Source organism: Puma concolor, chromosome E4 (genome assembly GCF_028749965.1).
Source record: "Puma concolor isolate L17-30 chromosome E4, mPumCon1.1.hap2, whole genome shotgun sequence".
Taxonomy (NCBI): Eukaryota; Metazoa; Chordata; class Mammalia; order Carnivora; family Felidae; genus Puma; species Puma concolor.
The window spans coordinates 49,752,621-49,767,160 of record NC_141683.1 but is presented as its reverse complement, the minus strand read 5'-3'; the positions used below and the strand labels follow the sequence as shown (position 1 = coordinate 49,767,160).

At 39.2% G+C, this 14,540-nt stretch overlaps 1 protein-coding gene across 6 annotated transcripts in view; it reads left to right on the top strand.

The window, feature by feature from the left end:
- Nucleotides 1-221: 221 nt before the first annotated feature.
- The window catches only part of RALGPS2 (Ral GEF with PH domain and SH3 binding motif 2), a 170,167-nt gene continuing 155,848 nt past the window's right edge, over nucleotides 222-14,540 (top strand). For 4 of the 6 annotated variants that reach the window (XM_086694699.1, XM_086694697.1, XM_086694698.1 and 1 more), the window contains exon 1: nucleotides 222-370. The gene's annotated coding sequence lies outside the window, so the exon portion shown is untranslated. Of the gene's footprint in view, nucleotides 371-1,056; nucleotides 1,171-14,540 lie in introns of those variants that run through there. The other 2 variants (XM_086694694.1, XM_086694695.1) reach the window with 2 other exon arrangements.

The window sequence follows — 14,540 nt, the reverse complement described above, 5'->3', positions numbered from 1 at the left end:
AGTTGGGCGTGTGGGGCAGTAGAGTAGCAGGCGCGGAGCGCGCGGCGAAGACCCCGCCATTCGCGGCCCCGAAGGCACGCGCGAGCGCATTCGGTTGGTGCGCGCGCGCGCGGCTCCGCCCCGCCCTCCCTGCGCGCGCCCGGCAGGTCCTCTCTCCTCCCCCACCCGCGGCGCGGACGGGGTGGATCCAGCTCACTCCCCTCCCCCGAGCGGCGGCCGCGGCGGCGGCGGGCGCTGAATGAGAGACGCCGACTGCTCGGGTCGCCAGGCGCTAGCTTAGGCGGCGGCGGCGGCGGCGGCGGCGGCAGCGGCGGACCCTGAGGCCGGCGTCGTGTTCCCATCCTCCGAGGCGACGGCCGCGGCTGCACAGGTCGGTGCTCCGGCCGCGGGCCCGGTGCGGAGCCTTGGCGGGCGGTGCGGGGGAGGGAAGGTGGGTGCGCTGCGCCCCCCGGGAGGCGCGGAGCCGCAGCGGCGGCGCGGGGAATGGCGGCGGCTCGGGCGCTGCGGTGTGGCTCTCCTGGCCTCGGGCCCCGGGGCTGCTTGCCCTCGGCGCGGAGACGGGGCTCGGGCTGAGGGAGGAGAGCGCTGGGGGGCCCGGGGCCGCGCCTCCCTCGGCGGCTCGCTCTCGGAGGCTGGAGGCGGCCGTGGGCTCCCGGCTCCCGGTCTCTGTCCCGAGGCCGGGGGCGGGGTGGCCCCCTGAGGCCGCCTCGGCTCACCCTCCTGGGTGGCGGGAGCCCCTGGCCGCGGCCCGCACTACCCTGGCGCCGGGCTGCGCCTCAGCCTCCCTTCAGGTGAGCCGGAGTCCGGACCGCCGCGCCGGGAACGCGGAGCCGGGCCACACCCCCTCCCCTGGCTCTGGCGCTGCGCCCCCGAAGCCGGCAGCCGAGCCAGCCGCCCGCGAACCCGCGCCCGCGGTCACGGTGACCTGTTGCGGAGCGGCCCGCAGCCCGGGTCGCCCGCCAGCCCGGGACGCGGAGGGGCTGGTCCTGCGCTGGCCTCCAGCCGGGAGCGCGGCAGGGTCCGGAGTCGGGGGCGCGGCCGGAGGTCGGGTCGCTGTACAGCTAGGAGCGGGCGTACTAAGGAGAGATTCCGGACCGATCTGATCAAACACTTGCAAAGCCGGGATATCTGTCTGCAAATATCCGGAATTCCATTGCAGTATCGGATTAGGTAGGCTCATAAACACCATGCTTTGGAGGTGATTTGGCAGAAACCCGAGCCAAGAGTGAGGAGCTAATATCTGGAAAAGAGTCGTAAACCTGTGCTGAGCTAAATTATCCTCCCACCTGCCCCCCTTGGAGCTCTTTTCCTGTAGCTGTGTTGTGTAGACGCAGGCCAGTTTCAATGTACGTGGGCGTGTTTGGGAAGAAGCTGAGAGCTGATAGGAGGTACCTTCGTACAAATGTTAATTTGTTTGAACTGGGAGGGGTAAAGGAGGAGGAAGAAAGGGCATTGATGTTAACTGTGGAGGAGGGGTAACTGAAAACATTAAATTTCTGTTTAAGAAAACGCTAAAAAAAAAAAAAAAATATCTAATACCTGGCGTTTAAGACTGTAAAGCAGGAAACACGGGCAGCAATTGAGTTTTACCTTTTATGTGCCCTGGATTTTTTTTTTTTCTTCCAACGCTGTAGTTCTTATAGAGAGCCTTGTTTTCGTATCGGTGTTTATGAATTGATTTTGGTGCATTTTTGTATTCACCGTGAAGTCGGCTCTTACTTAAGTCTCTTTGAAGATGACCATCAGAATCTTGGGAAACTTCGATCCATGCAGTCACAGACCATAGCATGCTAGCCATAAAGCCTGTTCCACCCAGATAATTATGCTTGTGCAAATTATCATAACTATAATGTGTATTACTGTACTGTTACTGCTGAATATCTTACTATGAACTTTAGAATTATGAAGGAACTTATCCAAACAGTATTATTTTAATAAAAACAACTACTAACTCAAGCTTTGTGGGCATACAGTTTATAATCTAGTTTAAAAATTTTTGGGAAATTGTTTAATTTGCTTAAAGGTCAAATATAAGGATATTAGATGCCTTTTTGCATTAATTTGACTGTAATTTATTTTAAACCTATTTTATTTTCCCTCTTTAAAATTCAGTATAATAATTTTGAAATGGTAAGGTCTGTTTTTCCAATTTAGTCCACCTTTAACTGAATTAAGGAATTTGACTTTCGAAAATATTCTGGGTGGGACACTGGAAATACTGTTCATTTTGCCTAAATTATTCCACATTGCAACAGAACTTTAAAGATGATGTTTGCTTTATCAAGATTGCAACATGCTTTTCTGGGGTGTGTGTGTGTGTGTGTGTGTGTGTGTGTGTGTGTGTGTGTGTGTATCAGAAAGAACACACCAAAATTTCTTGAAAGAAATTTTTTTGAACTCTTACTTTGCGTACTTTTATTACACACATAAGTAATATACTTGTGTGTGTTTAAGTACCTACTATGTGTCTTTTTCAGTTTATCACGTTGTTATAGTTGAGAGTATAGTTGTTTGTAATGAGTGATGGATATTTAAGTGAAAATTAAGCTTTAGTCTAGAGGCCCAGTTCACTCACTCACTTACTCATTTGTTCCACACATATTTGTTGAGTACCTAGTTGGTGCCAGTTAGGTGCCTCAGTGTTGGGGATACAGCAGAGAAAAAGACAGGTCTGTGCTCTGATGGAGTTTAAAGAATAAGTGGGCAAATAGTCCACTGCTCCTCTGTCAGATAATGTTATTTGTTTAAAGTTAGCTTAAAAGTTTAAGAAGTAAAATCTCTTGCAGTGAACTTTAGTTAAGGATATTGTTTGTGTTTTTCCTTCTAAGAATAGTGTGAATTATTACTGAGTGAACAAAAGCATTAAAGTTGTTTAAAAAATATATTTATGTTTATATACATTGGGTGTCTAGTTCCCAAGTGGAACCAAAAATAAACATTCTACCTGAAGTCAGATGATGTGGAGTTTACATGTGGTTAAACAGCTTTAGTCTTTTGGTTTGTATAGTTAAATACTTGCTAAAAATAATTCCCTCTTGGCACTTGTTTATAAGGGAGTCAGATTTTTTTTTAAGTCTAAATTAAAAAAAAAAAATCCTCTCTTCTTTTTCTGGCACGTGTGTGTGTGTGTGTGTGTGAGTGGACTGGTGTCCTACTGTTCTTCCATAGAATCTGATAACCATTATTGCTAAAATCAGAAAAACTTGACTGAAAGTGATAGTTTTCCTTTTTGATTAAAATATGACAAATATTGGTATAGTGTTTTGCAGATTACAAAGCTTATATATATATTATTGATACTTAAATATGTGAGTATTTCTCATTGTCAGGACCGCCAGTAATTAACTTTGACCCTATGTAGGCATTATTAGCTCCCATTTATTTATTTATTTATTTATTTATTTATTTATTTATTTTTAGAAAGAGAGAGAGTGTGAGCTGGGGACAGGCAGAGGGAGAGGGAGAGAGAATTTAAGCAGGCTCAACTCCCGAAGCTGGGCTTGATCTCATGACTGTGCGATTATGACCTGAGCCAAAATCAAGAGTCTGGCTGACTGAGCCACCGAGGTGGCCCTATGTCATTTTAGATGAGGAAGCACACCAATAGTAAGCAAGCAGTCAACCCAATCCCAAGTTGTAGCCGTTCCTATAGCCCAGTGCTCCGTCTCCAAGTGCAAAGCTTGGGGAAAGCATCAACGTCTAGTGTTACAGGTCAGTGTACAATATGGTTACTGGTTTACTTTTCCAGAAATTTCTAAATAACTTTTAAACTTTAAGTCCTCCTCTTAATTGAGATGTAATTAGTTGAATTTGCTTTCTTTTCATGAGTTAAACTTTAAAACCTATTTAAAATCTAAAAGTATCACTTTTTTTGCTATGTAAAAAAGACACAGATAGTTTTGATGGACTTTTAATGGTGTAAGTGTCTTGAGAATAAGATGTATTAAAATCAATCCTATTTTTTGAATATTAGGTTCTTATAACAACTAAATGTAGAATAAAATTATCCCTTTAATCTGAATACTATATTTTTTCAGTTACTCAATTTTCAGTGAGAAGATAATTCAAAAAAGTTGGAACTCTACTTCACTTAGCCTGAGTGAGGTTCCTTGGAAAGGAAAGTTAATGTATTGCATTACCCTATAAATTGTTTTTTTAAATGTGTCTTATTCCCATTGGTTTAGGGCTCCTCTGTAGTAAGAGAATGAAGATTGGACGTGATAAATTTTGGTAACTTGGAAGTAATCTGGAATTTTTTTTTTTTTAATCTTACTTGATTAATGTGTTGAGCATTTGATTTAGGAAAATGTTTAACTACATAGTTAAAGTATAAACATCCACGTATTCTATGGAAAGAAAATTGAGTATAAATATACACGGTAACTTTATTTTTTAAATGTTTATTTGTCTATTTAGAAAAAAATGAGAATGGACTGGGGGAGGGGCAGAGAAGGGGAGAGAGAGAATCCCAAGCAGGTTCCATGCTGTCATCGAAGACCCAGACTTGGGGGTCCAACCCAGGAATCGGGAGGTTGTGACCAGACCCAAAACCAAGAGTTAGATGCTTAACTAACTGAGCCATCCAGCTGCCCCTACCTGGTAACTTTAATAAGTAATGGCTAGTTATAGATATAGGAAGAGTATAAATAGCCATGTTTGTGACTTAGGTTGAGGGTCCCTAGCGATTTATGTTTCACTACTGAGAACTTTTGGTACAGGCTCTTGAATGATACGTAGCTTTGGAGTATGAGAGGCTTAAAATGAAGTTCTCACTTTGGACTTCATTGATACCCTTCTCTAATTTTACTTTTATGACATTTTCTCAAAACACATTTTCATTTTTAGGTTGATTTCCTTTTTGCTGATTCTTGGAAGGAGCCCTTTTCTGAAAACCCTACTTAAATAGGATCCTTATCACACTCTACCCTTACCTTTATTTTTCTTCACAACATTAATTTATCGGACATTAAATCGTACGTTAATTTGTTTATTGCTTTCTTCCTTCTGGATGTAAGCTTCATGAGGGCAAGGACTTAGTTTTCTTCACTGTTGTATTTGTAGCACCTAGAAAAGAACCTGGCACATAGTCAATGCTTAGGTATTATTTGTGGGGTGACTGAATTAACTGACATTAAAGGACACAAAAACCATTAGTTTTGTTTTAAAACAGTTGTTGACTTTAAATAATACAACTACGCAGTTAAAAAGACAATTGTACTGTAGGACTTATAACGAAAAACACTATCCCCTGCCTCAACTTGGTATAACTTTCCTTCCTATATTCTGCTCTTAAAGCAACCATTTTCCATACTTGTAGCTGTTTCTTCTGGTATTTACTCCCATATTTTAAACTATTTCAATTTTAGATCTCTTCTGGCTTGCTACTGTGGAAGATGAGTCTGTGCTTTCAGATTCCTAGGCCACCTTGAAAATCCTTTATCTCCCAGTATATTATGCTTTTGGTTAAATCAGTGTTCATTGTTCACACTATTATGACTTTGTAAATATGTTTACTGTTGAATTTTGCAGTGTACTAAAATTATATTTCTTGGAGTTAAAAATTTTTCTTCTTTTCTGAATTTTGCTTAATTTCCCATTTGTCTCTAATTTTTTTCTTTTAAAGCTGTCCCAGTATGTTCAACATCATATTGTTCAGTTTTTTAAAAAATTGGGAACCCCCTAGGTCTTTCTGTGCTTTTGTTCAAATCTGTACTGTGGCTTTCCACTCCTGCCATACAGGTGTAGCCTGCGACCTCTCGTCATGAATCTGAGAGTTCTCTTTGCCTTTTCCCTGTGTCAGAGCCTGTGGTGTCTGGATCCATGCCTTCCTCTTTTGCCATTTATACCTATGTTTTGGTGAAATGCATCCCTCAGTAACTTTTAAGAAAGTGTATGAGGAGGTGACATTTTTGAAATGTATGTATTGCTGAAAATATCTTTCTTCCACGCTGATACCTGATTAATAATTTGGCTGGTCTGAGTGTAGAATTCCAAGGTAGAATAATTTCCCCTCAAGATTTAAGAGATTGCACTATAATTTTCTAGCTTCAAGTGGTTATTCCAAAGTCTCATGCCATTCAGTCTTCATCCTTTTTATGTGACCTCTCCCTGTTAAGGTCTTTTTTTTTTTTTTTTTTTTTTTTTTGTCATCAGTATATCTGACATGTCCTTGATGTTGTGTCTTGTTTGCATCTTACTTTATGTGCTTGGAACTTCGTGGGCTCTTTCAACCAGCAGTGCCCATATTAGTTGAGAGGAGAGATGGTCTAGTGCATGAGTCAACAGTTTTTCTTTACAGAGCTAGATAATGAGTATTTTAGGCTTTGTGGGCCAGTTTCTGTTACTCCTAGCTTTACTTTTGTAGCGTCAAAGCAGCCATGGATAGTATGGGCTTTGGTTTGATGACTCCTGATCTATGTACAGGTGTAAGGATTAGCCTTTGCTTTACTAGGAGTAGGGGGAGTTTATAGAAACAGGAGAGAAGATGGAATACAGTTGACCCTTAAACAACAAGGGGTTAGGGTCACCGACTTCCGTGCAGTCAAAAATCCACATAGAACTTTTGACTTCCCCCAGACTTAATCACTAATAGCCTGTCGTTGGCAGGAAGCCTTACTGATAACATAAACAGCTGATTAACACATATTTTGTATATTATATGAATTACATGCTGTATTCTTTTTTTTTTTTTTTTCAACGTTTATTTATTTTTGGGACAGAGAGAGACAGAGCATGAATGGGCGAGGGCTAGAGAGAGAGGGAGACACAGAATCGGAAACAGGCTCCAGGCTCTGAGCCATCAGCCCAGAGCCCGACGCGGGGCTCGAACTCACGGACCGCGAGATCGTGACCTGGCTGAAGTCGGACGCTTAACCGACTGCGCCACCCAGGCGCCCCTGCATGCTGTATTCTTAAAATAAAGACAGCTATAAAAAGGAAAATGTTACTAAGAAAATTATAAAGAAGAGAAAATACATTTACAGTACTGTACTATATTTATTGAAAAAAATCCATGTGTCAGTGGATCCATGCAGTTAACCTTGTGTTGTTCAGGCGCCATCTGTATTTGGATAGAGACATAAAAATGATGGTGGCTTGGAGTTTTCACCTAAGGTTTTGTGTTTACCTTAGTGTATGGAAAGTGAGGTAATTACCTAAAGTAAAGAAGAATAGGAGTGTGTATTGGAGGTTTGAGAAGAGGGAAAAATATATGATACGGTCATCTATCAAAAAGTGGAAAAGTGAACAGAAAATAGAATAGGGAAATACAGTGTTTTTCCAGATAGTAGCATTAAGGGCTCACTTGAATGTCATGTTTCTGACTTTAATAGGAATATCTCTAAAGTCTCATAATTATGATATCTCAATATAGGTATTTTTAAACTAGCTAGTTATTTTATTAATCTAATCAGAAATAATTGCATGCATAAGTAATATGTACATACATGTATATATATTGTTTATACATACAGACTTAGCCTATAGTACTATAATTTTTTTCCCCAAGTACAGATTTTGATTTAGAAATCATTCATTTATTTATTCATTTAAAAAAGTCATGGAGCATTTTCTTTGTACCAGAAATAGTTCTTGGTGCTGGGGATACAGCAATAAACAAGGTAAAAAGTTTGCCTTTATATAAATCTGTATTTTAACTAGCTGATATATGACTAAATCATACACACACTAAAACAGTAAGTAAGGAACATTTATAATGTTGTGACGTGTTGTGAACGGATTTCCCCATTGAGTTAATTAACACGCCTATCACCTCACATATTTACTTTTTTTTTTTTATGGTGGGAACATTTAAGTTCTTTCTTAGCAAATTTTAATTATACAATATACTGTTACCAACTATAGTTACCATATTACGTATTAGATCCTCAGAACTTATTTATCTTATAATTGAAAGTTTGTAGCCTATTACCAACCTCTCCCTATTTCCTCTACCTTAAGTTTTTGATAGATAACTGTAAAAGATTAAGAAATATGTTATAGGCTTTGTTTGGCAAGAATTTTTATCTTTTACTATCATAAATAAGTATTAAATTTCATCAAGTGCTTATTCTGTGTTGGGAGAGATGATCATGTGTATTTTCTTCGTTAATCTAATAGAATGTATCACACATTAATAGAGTATCTCCTGTTTGCATTATTACATCCAACCCTACTTAGCTGTGTTGCATTTGTCTCTCCTCACACACACTGCTGAACTTCGTTTGCCATTGTCTTAGAGTTTTTTAAAAATCCACATTTATCAATAGATTTATCACAGATTTATGTGTGTGCATTTGGCTTTAAAGTTATGAAACTCATAAAATGAGTTGTGGAGCTTTCCTTTTTCTGTATCCTGAAATAGTTTTGTAACAGAGGTTATGTATGTGTTTTGAAGGGGCTATAGATATAAGATGAAGGGTCAAAAATAAAGTTTCTAGAGAAAACCTGGAAAAATATCTACGTGATCCTTCGGTAGGCAAAGTTTTTTTTTTCCTAAACAGGACACAATAAGTACTAACCAGATAAGACTGATAAATTGTTCTTCATTAAATGAGAACCTCTGTTCATCAAAGGATACTTCAAGTAAATAGGCAAGTGACACACTAGAAAGAGTGTCTGCATTACTTAAAACTGACAGAGGACTTGTATCTAGGGTATATAAAAGATGTCAAAACAAAACAATAACACTAGGAACCCAATTTTGAAACAAATGGGCAAAAGACTGAAACAGGCATTTACAAAATGAGTTGTTTGGATGGCTAAGGTGAAAAGGTACTCACATGATTTTTAGGGAGTTACAGGTTAAAACTATCATGTGATACTAAGATATACCCACCAGAATGGTGTTAATGAAGAAATATGAAGCTACTAAGTGTTGACAAGAATATAGAGCACTTAGACTCTCATACATTTCAGATGGGTTTGAAAATTGGTAAAACCACTCTGGAAAATTCTTTGGTATCCTCTGTTAAAGCTCTACACATATATGCCCTGTGATCCAGCAGTTTCGCTTCTTGTTTTAAAACTCAATAGAAATCAGTATACATGGACATCAGAAGACATGTATTGTAGAAGAAAACATAGGAGTAAATTTTCATGACCTTGAAATAGGCAAAGCATTGTTATATATGACACCAAAAGCCAGAGCAACAAAACAAAGATGAGATAAATTGGGTTTCATCAAAATTTTAAACTTAAGCTTCAAAGGACATCATCAAGAAAGTAGAAAGACAACCCACAGAATGGGAGAAGATATTTGCAAGTCATATATCTGCTAAAAGACTTGTATTCAGAATATGTAAAGAACTCAACTCAGTAATAAAAAGACAAATAACCCAATTTGAAAACAGAGGATCTGAATTGGCATTTTAATTTTTTTATTATTAAAAAAAGTTTTTAAGTTTATTTATATTGAGAGAGAGGGTAAGCATGAGTAGGGGAGGGGCAGAGAGAGAGCGAGAAAGAAAGAGAATCCTAAGCAGTCTCCACACTGTCAGCGCAGAGCCTGATGTGGGGCCCGAACTCATGAACCGTGAGGTGATGACCTGAGCCGAAACCAAGAGTCAGACACTTAACTAACTGAGCCACCCAGGTGCCCCTGAATTGGCATTTTTTAAAAGAAGATATGCATAAGCACATGAAAAGATGCTTAATATTATTAGGTATCAGGGAAATGAAACAGAAACCATAATGGAATCCACCTTCACGCCACTAGAATGACTAGAATCAAAAATTTAGATTATAACAAATGTAGGCAGAGTTGTACAGAAATTGGAATCCTCACACACTGATAGGAATGTAAATTGATATGGCTACTTTGGATGACATTATGGGAGTTCTTCAGATTATTTAACATAGAATTACCAAGAGAAGTGATAACATGTCCCTGAAAAAATTGTACATGAGTATTTACAGCAGCAGCATTCACTATAGACAGAAAGTAGAAACAACCGAGATGTCTATAAATGAACAAGTGGAGAAACAGCATGTGGTATATCCATACAATGAATTAGTCTTCAGTCAGTAAAAGGAGTAGCTACATGCTACAACATCACAGAACCTTGAAAATATGATAGTAGGTGAAAGAAGCAGTCAGAAAATGCCACATGTTATATGACTCCATTCAGATGAAATGTCCAGAACAGAGCAAATCTGTAGACGTAGATTAGTGGTTGCTTAGGACTTGGGGAAAGGAGAGAGGCAGTGGGAGCTAAAGGGCGTGGAGTCTCATTCTGAGATGATGAAAATGTTCTCAAATTGTGGTGATAGTTGTACATACCATTGAAATGTAAACTTTATTTTATTGTTTAAAGTTTTAATTCCAGTATAATTAACATCAAGTGTTATATTAATTTCAGGTGTACACTATAGTGACTTAGCAATTCTGTATGTTACTCAGTGCTCATCATAAGTACACTCTTAATCTCCTGAATTGTATACTTTAAATAGGCAAATTGTATGGTATGTGAATTAATATCTCAATAAAGCTGTTAAAAATAAGACATGGCAAAAATAATCAGTGATATGAAGACACTGCTACCATATTTAATTTAGAAAAGCAGGATGCAGAGGAGTATATAAAGTATCACCTTTTTGTAAAACCACAAAAACCTATGTGTGTGTATGTGTTTAAGTGATCTTGTAAGGGTGGGAAAACGTTGCACACTAGATGTAAACATTTCTTACTAGTTGGGCTAAGGTGAGGAGAGGGAGAGAAAAAGGGAGAAAAAAACTGAAAGGAAAAGGGATTGATTCAGAAGAAACAGCATGTGTAAGAATCTCAGCTATGTAAAACATAAATCTTAAAATGAAGTGGTAGTTGTATTTTTTTGTGTGTTATATTTTTCTGGGTTGTGATCCTTTTAATTTTATTAATAGAAGTATCTAAAACTAAATTAAAGGCAGTGAAAATAAAATCAGTTATAAAACCTGAAGAAACATAGCAGCTTTTTTTCATAACAACTCCCAATGGGACACGATCCAAATGTCCATCAACAGAAAAAATGGATCAATAATGTGTAGTCTGTTTTACACTAAAGTAGTACTACGCATCAGTGGAAAGGAAGGAACTCTACCGCTCTTCCCAGGCAGTATGGGCAAACACACAGAAGGTTGAGCAGAAGAAGGTGGACACGGTGTATATGCTGTATGATTCTTTTATTTTGAATTTCAGGAAAAGGTCAAACTCAGCTGTGTTGATAGAAGTCAGAGTAGAGTTTAGGGGTTGGGACTAGAGGAGCAAGACTCTGGGAGTGCCGGAAATGTTCCGCATCCTCATTTGGTTGGTGGTTACATGGGTGGCTACACAGGAAAAACATGTTGCCCAGTACACTGTACATACTGTACATACATATAAAAATGTCTTTTATATCTCAATAAAGAGGTTAAATCAAATCAGAAAAGATTTTTTAAATCTGATGCTCATATGAAAAGCTTTTGTATGTTTGTCACTTACACTTCAATTAAAAATAACTGAATAGGGGCGCCTGGGTGGCGCAGTCGGTTAAGCGTCCGACTTCAGCCAGGTCACGATCTCGCGGTCCGTGAGTTCGAGCCCCGCGTCGGGCTCTGGGCTGGTGGCTCAGAGCCTGGAGCCTGTTTCCGATTCTGTGTCTCCCTCTCTCTCTCTGCCCCTCCCCCGTTCATGCTCTGTCTCTCTCTGTCCCAAAAATAAATAAACGTTGAAAAAAAAATTAAAAAAAAAAAAAATAACTGAATAGAGTGGCACCTGGGTGGCTCAGTCAATTAAGCATCTGACTCTTGATTTCGACTCAAGTCATGATCTCATGGCTTGTGAGTTCAAGCCCCACGTCAGACTCTGCACTGACAGTGTGGAGCCTGCTTGAGATTCTCTGTCTCCCTCCCTCCGCCCCCCCCCCACTGCCCCTCCCATGCACACGCTTTTTCTTTCTCTCTCAAAATAAATAATTTAAAAAAAAATAGAAAAAGTTTAAAAATTAAAACAAGGGGAAAAATAGTCTTTGTATACTTCAGGAATATTTATATGCCTTTCAAAGACAGTCTTTCTATGCCATTATTTCTAATGGTTGCATGGTGTTGTGTTGTATGGATGAATCATAATTTACCTAAGGAATCTTGATGGACATTTAGGTTGTTTCTAACTTTTATATTAAACAGTGACAAAGTTAGCATCCTTTTTAAATAGGTCTTCCTATTCTTTTCTGATTATTTCCTTTTGGTGAATTCTTAAAAGAAGGGTTTCTTGTTTGGTGGTTAAGTACATTTTCATTCTTGCCCATGGTGTGTAAGTGTGTCTGTATGCTAACACAGATTTGGTGATCAGCTTTAAAAGCATATACATTGATCTGTTGTGTAATAAATGCTTTCAGTTTTAATTGGCATTTGTAAACATTTTCAGTGGAACTTATATTTTCACGTTTTTGTATATTCGTGCTACTTTCTCCAGTTTCCTTTTCATACATACCTTTTACCTATTTTCTTAATTCTTTTAAAGGCATAAGTCTTTTGATTTAAAGCCTTTTAAGGAAATAAATCAGATACACAAAAAGTACATAAAAAACTGGTACAGTTAACTCCTAACTTAAGAAATGATACATAATCAGTGCAGTTGAAACACCGTGTTAACATTAATAACATGTAAGAGCTTTTTGTGTATTAAGAATATTAAATCATTTGCTTTAGATCTTTTCCATTTTATCTTTTGTCTCTTAAGAGAATCTTACTGAATCCAAGATGGCTTCAACTGTAAGATGCATTATTTTATGTACAACTAAGACTAAATAATATGCTGTCAGTTAAACCATGATATTCTTGATTTTAAGAGACATCCTGCTTGTAGAGATGTTAAAAGGTGAGAATATACTCATCTTAGATTTTTTTTTTTAATTTTTTTTTTCAACGTTTATTTATTTTTTTTGGGACAGAGAGAGACAGAGCATGAACGGGGGAGGGGCAGAGAGAGAGGGAGACACAGAATCGGAAACAGGCTCCAGGCTCTGAGCCATCAGCCCAGAGCCCGACGCGGGGCTCGAACTCATGGACCGCGAGATCGTGACCTGGCTGAAGTCGGACGCTTAACCGACTGCGCCACCCAGGCGCCCCTACTCATCTTAGATTAATGAAATAATATATTTTACTGTGTGTGTCTTATATTTTCTCTAGTCAGATATACCAGTCTCTTGTGTTGTTTCTATTGTTAGTCCTAGTAAGACTTTCCTATGCCACAACTTAAAAAAAAAAAAAATCATGTGTTTACTTCTGGCATTTTTTTAATGATTATTTATTTTATTTAGAGAGAGCAAGCGTGAGCACGTGTGCACAAGCAAGGGAGGGACAGAGAGAGAGGGGGGAGAGAGAATCCCAAGCAGGCTCCCCGCTGTCAGCACAGAGCCTGTTGTGGAGCTCAAACCCATGAACTGTGAGATCATGACCTGAGCCAAAATCAAGAGTCAGCTGCTTAACAGACTGAGCCACCCAGGCACCCCTACTTCTAGTATTTTTATCACTTAAATGTTTTTTATCTTTAATTCATCCATTTTATTTTAATGTAAGATCTAGTTTTTGTCTTTTTGTCTTTAATTTTTTTTTATTTTATTTATTTTGAGACAGAGAGTGTGAGCAGGGGAGGGGCAGAGATAAAGGGAGAGAGAGCAAATCCCAAGCAGGCTCTGCACTGTCAGCACAGAGCCCGATGTGGGGCTTGCAACCACGAAACTGAGATCATGATCAGAGCCGAAACCTAGAGTCAGATGCTTAACTAACTGAGCCACCAAGGTGTCCCTCTAGATTTTGTCTTTTTATCCAATATGTTAGCCAACTGTCATAAAGTTGATGCCACTAGTGATTTTTTGAACAAGGAATGATAGACTTCAGTGTGCTTGCTTGAGAAACAGGATATGGTGGTGGGTTTTGGTTGGGTCTAGTCTAAAAATGATCATTTGCCTTTCTATGAAATGTGTATCTTAACCTATAGTTTAATTTTCATTGAAAGGAAAGTCAGTGTTAAAACTATGATTTCATGTTGCCTTAAAATTCTCATAATGCATCTGAGTGCTCTAGGAATCCGTCAAGTAATTTACTGTTAGATTTAAAATAACTGTTTTGCAACATAAACAGTGGCATTAATCCTGTGCTTAAAGTTTGTGTGAATGTGGGCAAGTTACTTAATTTCTTTAGCATTCAGCTTCCCTATTTACAAATGGCATAAGAGCACCTTCTCATAGGATCATCGTAAGGATCAAATGAGAAAGCATAAATCAAGGACTTAGCTGAATTAGCTCTTCACGCTTCCACTTTCAGGACCTTGAAGATCAAGTATAATCATAGCTGAGATTCTCTCCTACAGAGGGTTACTCTAGATCTTCAGGGTTACTGAAGTAAATTATTTTTGTTAGACTTCCAACCCTGATTTAGATTTACAGGATTTGACTAGAACTTTTCTGGCCTTCTAGAATTAACTTATGTGACAAATCTGTATGTTTTCTGTTGCTGCTCTTAAGGTGCTCTTCTGTAAATGCACTGAAATCTTTATAGTTTGATTGACTTAGCTTTTATCCTGT